Consider the following 14,567-nt stretch of genomic DNA (forward strand, 5'->3'; position numbering starts at 1 on the left):
ATCATGAAAATATCAACGCCGCGAGATATTTTATATTACGTGAGGTCGTCCAAAAGTACAGCATGGCGCACATCATAGGATGATCCAAACTGTCTATATGTTTGGCCACAGTTTAAATAGGTTGTGCCCGAACAAATCATTTCCACAGGATGATCTCATGTCTCCCATCTATAGAAGTTTACATAATGTGCAGTTTCTCTTTAGATCCGAGGGTTAAGATCCTTCTATGGAAATGAATTTTAAGGGCACAACATATTTACGTTGTGGCCCAACAAATGGGCTTATGGGCGGTTTGGATCATCCTATGTTGTGGGCCGTACCGTACTTTTAGAAAAATACAGGTTTATACTGCCACACATCATATAAAATCTCATTTAACCAAGGTGCAATCTCACTGGAATATAGTGCGGCACTCCCACAGTCCCACCATTAGATAAGTGGGCCCACCTATGGATGATCTTAACCCCTCTTGGGAGGCCCTATTTTGGATACCTAATAATCATTAAAATATAAGTTTGGTATTTGAAAATGAACAAATCAGGACTACCTGTAATCAACGATCCACAATCAATGGCTCAAAAATGCAATCAAATATTGGACCTGTCTAATTGGTGTGAATTTGGGTAATTGAAGGGGCTGGAGGGGGTTTATCAAAATAAAATTTCCTTAATTTGGGAATATATGATATCATGGGTTGACTAGGGTTGTCAATAGACCCAATTTGGATCAATCCTCACATGTAATGATCCATTGAATCCTAACTCGGTCGAATCCTACTCGGTTAGATCCACATATCCTTCTTTTTGGATCGTTGCCATGATCCTATTATTAAGAATATGAGCATCTCTCACATTCGTCTTGGGTGTTATTTTCGTTTTGTACGGGTAAATTTTTATACAAAGTTTGAATTTTCAATTGTGTTTTAGCCCCCTTACAAAAATAATAGTGTGTCTTTGCATTTAGTATGCATTTTAAGTCCCCCTGCAAAGAAAATACGTGAAAGCTGCCATTGAAAGGGAAATTATATATTCACCCCGTTTCCTTCCTAGGTACAGCCTCCCTAGTGTAAAACAATAGTAATAAATTGTTGGATAAAATATAGCTATTATCTGTATAAACTCGTCCGTAATTTATGACTAATCCAATTTTAGGACTGTTGGAAAGTAATCTAGTAATTTATGACTAATCCAATTCTAGGACTGTTGGAAAGTAATCTAGAATACGAAATATAAAAGGGAGGAGATTGCACTTATTGATTTGAAGACAAAACCCTATTTTAAGACCCCGTACAAAGAAAATATGTGAAACCTGCCATTGCAAGGGAAATTATATATTCACCCCTTTTCCTTCCTAGGTATAGCCAATGTTTTAAATTTTGACTGAAATCCGAAATTTCAAATTTCGGTCGAGAACGAAACCGAAATGGGGTAAAGTCGAAATGTTACAAAATTTCAATCGAAATTTTGTTTCCCCCGAAAATTTCTGTCGAAATTTAAGGACTATAACCAAAAAATTTGGATTTTATTTATTGTTTAATATTGTCCCGAAATTTCAGGGATTTCATTGAAATTTGTTACGGGATAAAATATTACTTTCTTTAATTTCGATTGATTTCACCTGAAATTTTGAAATTTTGGTTGAAATTTCGGTTTCGATGAGGACTGAAATTACCCCTGAAACCAAAATTTAAAACCTTGGGTATAGCCCCTCCAGTGTAAAACAATAGCAATAAATTGTTAGATAAAATATAGCTATTATATGTATGAACTGGTATGTAATATATGACTAATCCGATTTTGGGGTTGTTGGAAAATAATCTAGAATATGATATAAAAGGGAGGTAGATTGCACTTATCGATTTGAAGACAAAACCCTTGTTTGAAAAAATTGATGGTTGAAGAAAGAAGGAGGGAGGTCATTCTCCTTAAGAATCGTATTCACCCTTACAATGCAACCGGTATCTGTGAATCAACGCTCCAAGATAAAATAGCCTGTAGGCTCTATGTGACGTGCACTCACTTATTGGTCTTTTTGAACCACTTCAGGTATCGACACTCATCGGTGTGGTGCCCCGTAGTCTCGGTGAAATCAACAGTATTTGGACTTATCCCTTTTGTTGCTTTTGGTTTACAACTTGGGAGGCCCCTTCATGAAGTATTCGTTGTAGATCTCCATCAGGGATGTAAAGTTCTCAAACCTCTAAGGCAAGCTTCTATTTCGCGTGTAGGTTCTATACTCCCGGCGAGACTGGTTTGGCTAGTCTTGCCCTCGTCTTCCCATCTTTCTCGAGTCTTGCACATATTCTCGGTGCGACTCTCACTCCCTAGGTTCAAAGCAGACATGGTCTCTTCCCATAGTAATGTAACTTCTTAGCCCGAGATAATAGGTCTGCCAGGGAATAAGGCAGCTTTTTGGCAATGGAGTGCCTAACTTTAGAGGACGTGACCCTGTGGGCAGCGCATCTATAGCGGTCGAGAGATCTAAGTTTGGAATTTGCAAGGCAACATTGAAGCGGCCAACGAACTCCTTGAGTGATTTGTCTTTGCTCGATTTCGACCATCAGAGAGGTCACAATCTTCCGATGTCGCCTACTACTAAGGAAGTGATGGACGAGCTTACAGCAAAATTCTTCAAAGCAGTCTATGGATCCAGTCGGAGCCCTAAGTACTAGCCACGTGCAGCCCATGTGAGGGTGGCTAGAAAAGCACGGCACATGACTTCGTCTGGATATCTGTGCAGCAACATCATCTTAAAGGTTTCCAAGTGATCGACAAGATATGCCGTCCTGTAGTATTGGGCTGCTTGTGGCATCTTAAACCTCAGAGGAAGGGCGCAAGAAGGATCTACTTCGTGAAGGGAGGTTTGCTCGCGAATTGCTATTTCTCCCTCGGAATCCTCTCCATCATGAACTCTCTGAGTCTATGATCTATCTTCTTGATTTTGTTCCACATCTTGGCTGTCTTGGAGTTTAGCTCAACAAGTTGGCCAAGGCAGTCCGACACCGCAAAGCTCGATGCGAAGTCCCAGCAACTATTGGGGACTCTCCGGCGGAGGGGGTGACAATTCAGTGACGTGGAAGCTCTTCCCACCATGAGGGTTTGCCTTCTCATTGCGTAGGTCCACCTTCTCGCCAGGTAGACCCACCTTCCAGTATGTCCGGCTGTTTCTTTATTTTTCAACTTTTGAAATTGATCGACCAAGATGACTTGCTGAATGAGAAGGTTGAACTGTTTCGTCGTCGTAGCATTAGCTTGCGACTAAGAGATTTGAGAAGCAACAAGGGGACCATTAGACGGTGGAGGAGAAATGGCCCGGGAGGTTGTCAGACAACTTAAGGAGCCGCCTCTGGGAGGGTTGCACCTTTCAATTGGAAATTTTGCGATTGCTTCTTTCAGTTGCCACACTCAGATCTTTCAAGGTTTTTTGTATTGTTCCCACGGACAGCGCCAATCTTTTGCCATTGAAATCAAGATGGAGATTGAGTCGGCTATTGATGCAAAGATCAGCAACTTGCATGCACGAATGAAGAAAACCACCTAGAGTTTGTACTCTGGGGAGGCTCTCCGATGCTTCAGTCAGCAATGACAATCGATACGAGGGTTGAGCGCTAAGAAGGCCAAATGAAAGCAATGGGTTTTTTTTTAATCCGTAGCTTAGAGCCTTAGGGTCCTTCTTATTGGATGAGAGTCCTAGCCACTGAGGAAAGTTGCCTCTTGGGACTCTTTACTAATTGGATGAGTTTCCTGGAATATCAGCTTTAAGGTTTAGGGTTTCTAAGGGTTTTACATGAGCTGTAAAATTATTCCTCTGCCCCTAGCGTGTTTGGGTCCACATCGGCCACGTGTCTGTCTGCTATTGGCTGCCTATTTTTACCTCCATCGATATGTAACATTTGTATTATAATAATGGGGTTTTTGATGTAATTAGGGTGGGTCAAGAATGCTGATATTTCTATGACCTTTTGATGGGGTGAGGCCCATTATTTACAGGATCTTTCTATCACATGCGGGTGTCAAGTATCACATATTTCCTCTTTCACTCATTTTAGAAGGTAATTTTCGTCTATTTTCACATTTAAGCGCACTTATGGTTTTCCTATAAGTGAAAAAACAAAAAAATTGACCATGGGTATGGTTACAAATTGATGGCATGACCTTATTTGCAAAATTCACTCTAATCTGATGGCTATATTCGGCAAACACAGCACCAATCTGATGGATCTACATTATACACAGCCGACAAGAGTAGTGCCTTGGATGAACATGTGAATTGTCCAATTGATTTGTCTTTCCACCATTTGGGCCATTGATACATGGGTCCATTGGATGGATGGTCTAGATTGCCCTAGATGTCTATTTTTGGAGACTATTTTTCCTTTGCCAAAGAAATTTTGGGCCACCCACAATCAGCACAGGGATGGGTTGATTTGGGCATCATCATACACACGTTGCTGTACATTAATTCTGATCATCTAGATGGTTTATATGGTGTCCTTGTCCAATACACGTATTAGACAATCTTAACCATTCATCATTTTTTTTTTCATAATAATTAATTTAAATGAGACCAATTAGATGGTTAGATCGTCTAAGCAACATGATTGTAATATGGTGCAAGCCTTTCTATTTTAAATTTTGTATAAAATATGCCTTGGATCTTTTTTAAACAGCAATCCATTGTAGTCCAGCCCGGTTAGGATACCTGGCTTTCACCCAGGCGACCCGGGTTCAAATCCCGGCAATGGAATTTCTTTTAAACCGAGTTCAGTACATTTTCATAAGTAATGTTGGCACTACCATGGCCACCCCTTTTATAGTTTTATAGTGTATTCATATGACCACTATTTTTACCACACTACAAGGGGTGCCCCGGGGAAGAAAATGGGCCACAATATGTCATATTGCCCTTTATACATTGGCACTCCCGTTTTTTACTTCCATTTTCCCACGGTGACTGATGTTGGCACTACCATGTTTTGATAATTGCACTAACTCACCTTCTTCTTTCTTTTTTAACCGGCTTTCAAGAGCTTTTGGGGAATTAAAATAACTTTTGGCAGCTCATTAAATAACACAAGACAAGATGAGTGGATGCATCTATCAAAACAGGGCAGTGCCAATATCAGTAGCCATTTCTAATTGGGGGTTATTATTTAGTGCAAGGACCCACTCCCACGTGAAGGGTGATTGGATCCATGCATAAGATAAACGACTAAGCATCTTTGCTGATAAAAAAACCGAGGTAGTCTCGATGAAAATTGGCTAATGGTTGCTAATTGGATCAGCGAATCCGATTACATACACTTGGCACAATGGGCCCAAAGATAGCTGTTAGGTAAGAGCCCAACAACCACATGGCTCGTAAGTGGCGCATTTCAATATGGCCCTACAATGTAAGGGATGGTCTTTATTTCATATTGGTGGGCCCCATAGATGATCCTATGGATCGGATCAATAGATATTTTCTGTCTAATTATGAATCCAAACCCCGATCAACCAGAGGGTTAGGATTGACAGAAGGGAGAGATCTTTGGCGCATGGCATATATATACACTCAGGCCTTGTTCATTTTGGATTTTGAGGATTGATTTTGTGTCCAAAGCAGATTATTGGATCTGAACCGTACATTTGGTTGGCCTTGCTTTGGATGATCCACGATTTTTGGTCCCACTTTTGAGTGATCTGAACTGGGCGATGTTTAGCATCTAAATATGTGTATTTTTTTTGGTTGACCCACTTCTAGTTTTTAACCACACATGAAAAAGAAAAACTTACGTTAGGTTCCTATGATTGGTGTGAATTTTGGGCATAACCGCATAAGGGATCCAAAGAAGGATTATCAAATGGACGATTCAGAAAAAATCCGAAGGTGGGGCCCACAATTCCGCATGGGCCATGCCTCAATGTATCCAAACTCGGCAAAGTTTGAGAAAACAAAGGGACTTGGGCTGTGGCCCAACTTAAACTTTATAGAGCCTCCATTAAGTGCGGACCACTTTGTAGTGTCCCATGCTACGTGCTTGGGCAATTTGGACAATTCACATAGGTGGACCCACCATGAAGACAAGTAACATCAAGATCATTGATCTAGTGGGCCCACATCAAATCTTACGGTGCTCTCAGTTCCAAATCAAAACTCCATCTCAGCAATTCATGAATGAATATTTAAGATCATCCATCTAGCCATGGGACCCACAAGAAACAGTCTAAACTTGTGATGGCCCACCAGGCCAACAGTCCATTGTATTGTGGAGCCCATTAAAAGAAATCTCTGTAATTAAAAAAAAAAGGATGATGATAAATTCGCACCCCTTTTAACATGAATTTACGTTAAAGTCTGCCAAATTCACCTTAATAGTGGTGCGAATTATCCTAAAGTTGGTGCGAATTTATGATTGCCCTGAAAAAATCAAGATCAATTGAATTCGTTGCTGGTTTCCAACTGACAATGTGATTTCTAGAGGACTACATAAATCAACTTGCAAAACCGTCCAAATCCCCTCACTAAAGTTCAAGATTAAATCTCACTCTTCCAGAACAAGATTCCTTTACCCGAGAAAACGACATTTTGGTGTGCAGACACACGAGGTGGGTGGAGATATCAAGTTCGTAGGTTTTGTTTATATGATTTGATTCCCTAATCGTTAGAACTATTTGCCGTTTCAGGTGGGCGCACTACCCTTGGCTAATAGGATGAGAAACGACAGCTTCTTCTTCGTCTTCATTTGTTTTTGGGTATCTGGCGTGTAATCGATCAACAAATTGTTACTAGCAAAAATGATGGACGTTGTTGCTAATTTTGGAAACGCCTACACTTATTTAGAACAAGATGATCGGTTGATTTTTGGAGTTCTTTGTTTTAGTCTTGGAATGTCCCCGTATTTTCAAAAAATCATTTCAAAATTAATAATATTGCTTGATTTCCGGAGAAAAGATATTTGGGTATATTGGTGAGTATCTTGTTTCCTATATTAAAGGCAAATATGGGTTTAAGTCTCAAGGGCATTGTTTTTTGTGCAAGAGGGAGCATGTGGACCTGTGATCTCGGACGGCGGGGGACGGATCCCCTTCATCCTTCGATCTCCACATGAGAAGGAGAGCTCTATCAAGGACCTCTCGAAATGGTGCCCTCACAGCATGAGGTATGGTGGTATATGCGATACCTTTTGATTCGGAGTCAAAGCTTGGAGTCAAGACGTACCAGAGAAGAAAAGGGTCCGTGCCTGGTTACTAGTAGGGAAGGTGTTTGTGGACCCAGATCCGAGAGAGGCGGGGGGACGTGCCCCCATGCGAGAGTCTCAAGATCATCCACGTGAAGGAGAGCCCCCACCAAGGAACTCTCGAAAGAGTGCCCCTCACAGCATGAGCGGCGATGTGAAGTGAGATACCTCTCGATTCGGGGACTAGCCCGGATTCGAGATGCACCTTAAACAAAGAAAGAGTCGTCATCCAAGGAAGTGGGCCCTGGATCCCATGCCGTGCTCTGTCGCAACAGATAACCAGAGATATAAAAGATCCGTGCCTGATGACGAATGGGGAAGGGGTTAGGCGCTCCCAATTCGCCCAAGTGCAAGCACCTGGTCTCTTATGCCATTTATTATTAACTTTGAAGAGTTTTGGGCGAAAATCATGCGAAATGGGAACTAATATCCCCGAGATAACGTCTAGCTAACCATGCATGTCTCGGAGATGAATAATAAGCACAAAAAGAAATGAAAGATATGTCACCTAAGAATAGCTAGGTTATGAGTGTCATGCCTAATTGGTGTCTAAGTTCTGGTGGACAAGCACATGCATGCTACAGCTAAAGATATAGGATCTGTACATGAAAGTAAGAAAATACAGCAAAACATACAGCACAACCCATGACCTGACTCGACAAACCCTAGACTCTAATGCGATACTTGACTCGGACCAAGATGGCCATCCATCCTAGCTGCACTACGTATCCCGGCCCCGGGAAGAATCAGAGCCAACGTAGTTCGGTGACCTATGCTAAACTACAATGCCTAACCTTCTAGGACCGCTATCCTAGACTCGATCAACTAGACCTGACTAGTTTTTAAAGCTTCTTGCGTCATTATTTAAGTTCGAGTGAATGGTAATTTTTAGGACTCCTTATATGCCCTAACTATTGCAAGTGGACCTTACACCTTATGTGTGACTAAGTTGTGTGTCCTAAGGAAAACCATGGGCTCTCTAAGCGCGTCCTAGTCTAGCCATCGGCTCGACTAAGTGTCTAGCCGACCACGACTCGAGGCCTCCTAACTCTGAGGACACTCACACGACAAGACACAGCAAATCCACAAAATCAGGACAGACTCCTAACTCTAAGACACCCCAAACGCCTAGGACAGACTCCTAACTCTATGGGAAGATCATTTGAAAATTGCTGATAAGGTTATTTTGAAGAATTTTTGTAGTTTTGGAAGGTTTGAAAGGTTTTGAAGCTTATAGAAGCTTTTGAAGTTGTGAAAGTTTGTGAAAGTTTGTGAAAGTTTGTGACTGAACTCAGGATGCCAGCTGCACGCCTGAGGAGCCTACGTACCCCTCAGTTAGGGATCAAGCCATCCGTAGTTCGGACTAGATTTTCCTAACTACACTCTTAATGACTCAAGATTTTTGAGATTTTTGATTTTTCAGATGTCTTTTGAGTTTTGACTCGAGAGGACAGAATCCTATCATCATAAGGGTAGGACAAACTCCTGATATCCCACAAAGGTTGGACAACATCCTATACTCTGCGGGGGAAATGAACAGAATCACGACTCTGCAAGGGTTGGACAGCATCCTATACCTTGCAGGAGCGGATAAAATCACGCGACTTGATGAGAGGTTTGACAGAATCCTAACCCCTATGATGATAGGACAAACTCCTGAAAGACTGACTCCTATGCTGAAGACTGACTCTGAAAGACGGAAGGACGGAATCCTAAACTTTATGAAGGGATATGATAGAATCCGAAACTCTACAAGGGGTAGGACTGACTCCTAAACCCTAGGATGGGTAGGACTGACTCCTAAAAGACTGAAGGACGGAATCCTAAACTTTATGAAGGGATATGACAGAATCCTAAACTCTACAAGGGTAGGACAGACTCCTAAACCCTAGGATGGTAGGACTGACTCCTAAACTCTCTAGGACTGACTCTAAAGAGGAAGAAATCCCTTAACCTGCGAAGACTCTAAGACAGGAAGGGAAGGGGTTGGCTCAAGATATGTTCCGTCATAGCCGCATGAATACCAATTTTCAAAAGGCGCGCATCAGGGGAATGGTTCTCACCATCCACTTTCGATCATTTAGACTTAAACCCCGAAATATAACCCCAAATGCCTAACCCTGCATGGAGAATTAGTGCCCCCTAAATTGGGTAACCACAACAACCCAACTCACTTTCTTATGCAAAGGAGACATAGAAGCTGCCACAACACAAGCATTCCAACTGATTGACCAAATTTACACAATTACTAGGATCGGAAAATCAAAGCAACAACAGGGGGCATGGGGCTGGTGGCACAAGGATTTGAGTCGATAATCCATGACCATGAAGACAGGTAATGAATGCCTTAGATTTGAATAGCAAAAGATGTGGGTGCTTATGAAATGGATTAATCTTGCTCTATGCTATTCTTTGGAAAATACAACCCTTAAGCTGAAGATAAAACAATAATGGAGGGCCATGACCAAACCCACAAGCCACCTAATGGAGAGTAGACAAGTTGCGACAGCAATTGCCGAAGGCATTGCTAGATAGGTATTATTTTCCACCCGTCTGATGTGAAAGAAAAGTGTCATGGCCCCAAAATGCTTTGCAAATCACAATACCCTCCAGCTTCCTTCGGCCTCTTGGGAATTATAATAGAGGTCTGCCAAAGACAAGGTGGCTGAGTGCAGCTGGTACAAGACAGTTTGCTCTATTTTAACTATTACAGGGAGACTATTTCACAAGATCCATTATAAGCGAGACTAAACAAAAATTCAAACTATGGAGCAAAAGATATTTCATGCTAGGATATTTGAAACTTTGACGAACATTTAAACAAACAACAACCAAATGGCTTTGTGAAAGGAATAACACCTGAACCTTCACTTGGGACTTTGTGAGAAATGCCCGATCAATTCAGAGAAATTGGGCTTAGGCTAAACAAATTAAGATGGGATGCTTGAACAGCTCAAAACATTTTACATGTAACAACCATTTAAACAAATGAGGCACGTTGGGACCAAGAGAGAGAAAAATTTAACTAATATCCTTCTGTTCTGATTTTCGAAGTAAAAACGGAGAAAGAAAATCCGAGATGAAAACTGGATGAGAAACAAAAATTTTCAAGCGGGTTAAACTTCTTGAATTCAAACACTCAGATGCATGACATGATAAAAGAAACACAGAAACCAACATTCGGCATAGAGCAAAAACGTGGATATAAACGGGATTGATACCTCTGAGCCGGGAAGATGAAGAAAAAAATGAAATGGGTTCGGAAGTAGCGACGGTGGTCGGAGGTGATGGCCGCAGAATCCCCTTCTTCCTTTCTCCGCTCTTTTCTTTCTTGCTGGTGCAGAAACCCCTTCTTCTTCTCCGAGCTCCAAAACCCAAACCCTAAGACCCAAAATAAAACAAGCCCAATAAACCTTCTTCTCTCCCTTTTTATAGTTCCCCTTTTTCTTTTTTCTGTTCCCTCTCTCTCTCTCTCTCTGTCTCTGTGTGCGTGCGTGCTAGAGAAAGAAGAAAGAAAATAAAAATAAAAATGAAGAAGCTGGATGGGGAAGAGATCGGTGGAAATGGGTCTTGGGTGGTTAAAAGGGGTTTCAAGGGAGGAAGATCAGGGTATGGTGAGGGAATAGATTTTATAGGGTTGATTTGGATAGGGGTTAGAAGAAGACGGCTGAGATGGGTTTGGAGGATGGAGTGGTCGGAGAAGACAATGACCGGCCGGAGAAACGGCCGGAGATGGTTGATGGATGGCTCGAATTTCGGTGGGCTGCCGGCCGGAGAAGGAGGCCGGAGCCTCTTCTTCTTTTTCTTCATTTTCTCTCCTCTGCTGCCTTGATCTTTGTTTTGTTTTGTTTTTTTTAAATGGGTTTTGGGCGACAGAGGAGGTCGGGCGATGGTGGTTGATGGAGGATGGGTATGTTTCAGATTTGAGATGGAGATGGAGGTAGACGGAAAATGGTGGTTGGGCGATGGTGGTTGGGCGATAGGGGTTTCAACGGGTTTTGGATGGTGGTAGAAAGGGATTGGTGACAGAGGAGGTTGAAGATCGTGGTGATGGAGGTTGAGAGAGGGTTTAATGAAGGTTTGCCAAAAGCAAGGTCCGATGATGGAGGGGTTTGATGGTGGTTTGCCAAAAGCAAGGTCTTATGATGGAGGGGTTTGATGGTGGAGGGGTTTTAATGGAGGAGATTCGGTCGGAATCCGGCAAGGTTGCCGGAGGAGGAGAAAAAGGGGCGAAATGGGTTTTGGAATGGGGTGAGAGATTTGGGGTTTAATGGGGGTTGGGAAAAGCAATGAGGTGGAGGAGAGGGTTTGGGTGGGGTTCGGTTGTGGCTGCAATGGTGGAGAAGAAATGGGCTTTGTGAAGATGGTGGAGGAGAGGGTTTGGATGGTGGTGGGGGTTGAATAGGCTTGCCGGATTCTGGCAAGCTTGCCGGAGAAGAAGGTGGGTTTAGGTAGAATGGGTTTTGGGGAGATGAAGGTTGTGGATGGGGAGATGGGTTTGGTAGGTGGTGGCTGAGGTGGCGGCTGATGGAGGAGGCTTTGCCGGAGGAGTGGTGGTCGGCGGCGGCTCTTTCTCCCTCTCTCTGCTTCTTGAATTTTTCTTAAAAAAAACCGAGCCTTTTCCCTCCTCAAACCCTAGTGCGATCGAGACATATAAAGGAAAATGGGAAATCTTCCCCGCCCCTCCCCCCCATCCTCCCTGGACAACCGCCCCAGTGCATTTTTTGACAATTTTTAACCCAAAAGGGGGGGGGGGGCTGATTGGAAAACAAGGGTAGAAATTTTCTTCTCTTCAAACGATCCTGACCATTTGATTTGATCCAAGGGCCATTAGGGTTTGCTTACACCCTAAGTATTGTTGGAATTCCAAAATCGCCCCTCCAAGGATGGCAAATCACCATTTTGCCAAACAAAATATCTTGTCTTTTTTGGAAAAAAGAGGGTGATATCCACACAACCATGCTTTGATAATTCACCCTACCACAACCCAGCTTTGATTATCGCACATACTTCGCCTGTCTTATTCTTCATTTTTCGCCCGATTGCCCTGAAATTTTGCAGGGGGATTCTTGAGAACACCAACAATCACTTGGGGAGTTTGTACCCACAAATACGCACAATAAGATGCTTGAAACTCAAGCCTTCTTCTCACTTTGAGCCCAGTCCTTCAGGAATTAATTTCGGGACATCTTGGGACTCGAAATTTGGGAATTTTATTCAATTTTGGGGACTTTAGGGTTCGGTCAAAATGGGGTGTCTACAGTGTTAGGCACCTCACTTGCCCGAGCGCACTCGGTCTCTTATGTCATTTTTATTATTTTTGAAAAATTTTGGGCAAAAATCATGTGAAATGGGAACAGATATCCTCGAGAAGACGTCTACCTAAGCATGCATTACCCGGAGATGGGCAATATCATACAAAAGAAAATAAAAACATCCATGCCTAAAGAGAGTTGATATCAGTACCATCTGTCATTGGAATGAACACTAGAATCCGCCGTCTCCCAAGGAGGCGGAGAAGACTAGTGTCGATCCAATAACAAATAATCCTGCTACATGTCTTCACACATCACATCTAATCCTAACTCATCACATCTAGGAAAGCAGTAAACAATCACATGCATAGCTACAGCTAAGCAGATAATGGCAAATATATGAAATAATATAAACAAATATGTAATAAAGACCTACAGCTAGAAAATAAATAAGAGGTATTAAACATGTAAGCAGTAAATAGCTACAGCTAAGTATGTGAAGATATGATAAGATAAAGACAGATAAGCAGATAATAGTAACGAGCTACAGCTAAGCATGTGATCAAAACAATAAAACAGATATGCTATAGCTAAGCATGTGAAAGAACAAGTAAAACTGCACAAGAGATATATCTGAAGATAATAAGTACTCAAGATAAAGGAAAAAAACACACTAGCATATGCCTATACAAGAGGTAATGATAAATACTCAAGACAAATAAGTAAACACACTAACATGCACCTATGCAATAAATAATAACAAGTACCAGACCACATACTCCTAAAACTCTAAAACAATAAAAAATGTGCAACAGTATGATCTGGACCTGAATGACCGTCCTCCAAGCTACCTACGCATCCAAGCCTCTTTTTGGAATCAAGATCATCGTAGTTCGGTGGCCTAGTCTAAGCTACAATGCCTATTGTGCCTAGACCACTAAACTAGACTCGAACTCATAGACTTGACTTGTGATTAAAGCTTATTGGAGATGATTAGTTAAGTTGAAGTGGATTGTGATTTTTAAGACACCCTATATGCCCTAAACTAAATGCAAGTTCATTCCTAGCTAGTGCAGGGGTCCCTACTCCCTATGTGCAACTACGTTGTATCCTAAGAAATGATAGGCTAACTAAGTGAATCCCATTCTAGCCATTAGTTGACGCCATGTCAAACTTACCATATAGAGCCTCCTAACTCTAGGACTCTCCTAATACATCTAGGACTCTCCTAACTCTAAAACTCTCTATACATATAGGACAGACTCCTAACTCTAGGGGAAGGTCTTTTTGAAAAGATTTTGAAATTGTTTGTTTGAAAGGTTTAAAATGTTTTTTTACAAAGGTTTGAATAATTTTATTTGAATAGTTTGACTGGACTTGGAATGAAGATCCCAAGCTGCCTACGTAACTCGTGGAAGAGGATCAATCCAACGTAGTTCGGAAACAGACTTTCCTAATACGCTCTCCTGATATCTTTTAACTTTTTCTGATTTTTTTGTTCTTTCAAGTATTTCAATATTTTTGTTGTTTTAAAATATTTCAAATGTTTTTGTGTTTTAAAAATATTTCAATGTTTTTGAATTTTCAAAATATTTTTAATGTTTTTTGAATTTTCAAAATATTTTCACCCTTTTAGCCAAAGGGAACCTATAAGACCACACTCCGTGATCCACAGCTTGGCGGAGTGTCAACACTAAAAGACAGAATCCCTATAGCCTAAGGGAAAACCCTAAACAAGTGAACTAGTGTCCAAGATAAATGAAATGGATAAGATCCCAAGAAAGTAAAACTCTAACATGACTGAGCTAGTCTCTATGGAAGGGGAGGATGTCTAATCTAAAAGACTGACTCCTATACTATGACCCTAAGTACGGGTGCTAATAAGTCATGACATGTCTCCTAAAGAGGAGGACAACTAAATCAAATGAGACAAAGCATGTCTCCTATGGAATAGAAAAAGTAAGCGAAGCTAATGACACAAAGATTGTCTCCAATAAAAGAGAAGAATCAGGGCTAATGAGACAAAGCCTGTCTCTTAAATGAAGAGGAAACTACCACTAATGAGACAAATGTAAGTCTCCTATAGAGGGCTC

The 14,567-nt window shown here is 41.6% G+C and overlaps 1 non-coding gene across 1 annotated transcript; it reads left to right on the plus strand.

Annotated features, from left to right (window-relative positions):
• The first annotated feature begins 4,672 nt into the window (after nucleotides 1-4,672).
• Nucleotides 4,673-4,746, plus strand: TRNAE-UUC (transfer RNA glutamic acid (anticodon UUC)). The gene has a single exon. It is a non-coding gene; the product is annotated as a tRNA-Glu (tRNA).
• The last annotated feature ends 9,821 nt before the right edge of the window (nucleotides 4,747-14,567 follow it).

This window comes from Tasmannia lanceolata, unplaced genomic scaffold, assembly GCF_043159265.1.
Source record: "Tasmannia lanceolata isolate RefF3 unplaced genomic scaffold, GAP_Taslan_0.1 ptg000018l, whole genome shotgun sequence".
Lineage (NCBI taxonomy): Eukaryota > Viridiplantae > Streptophyta > Magnoliopsida > Canellales > Winteraceae > Tasmannia > Tasmannia lanceolata.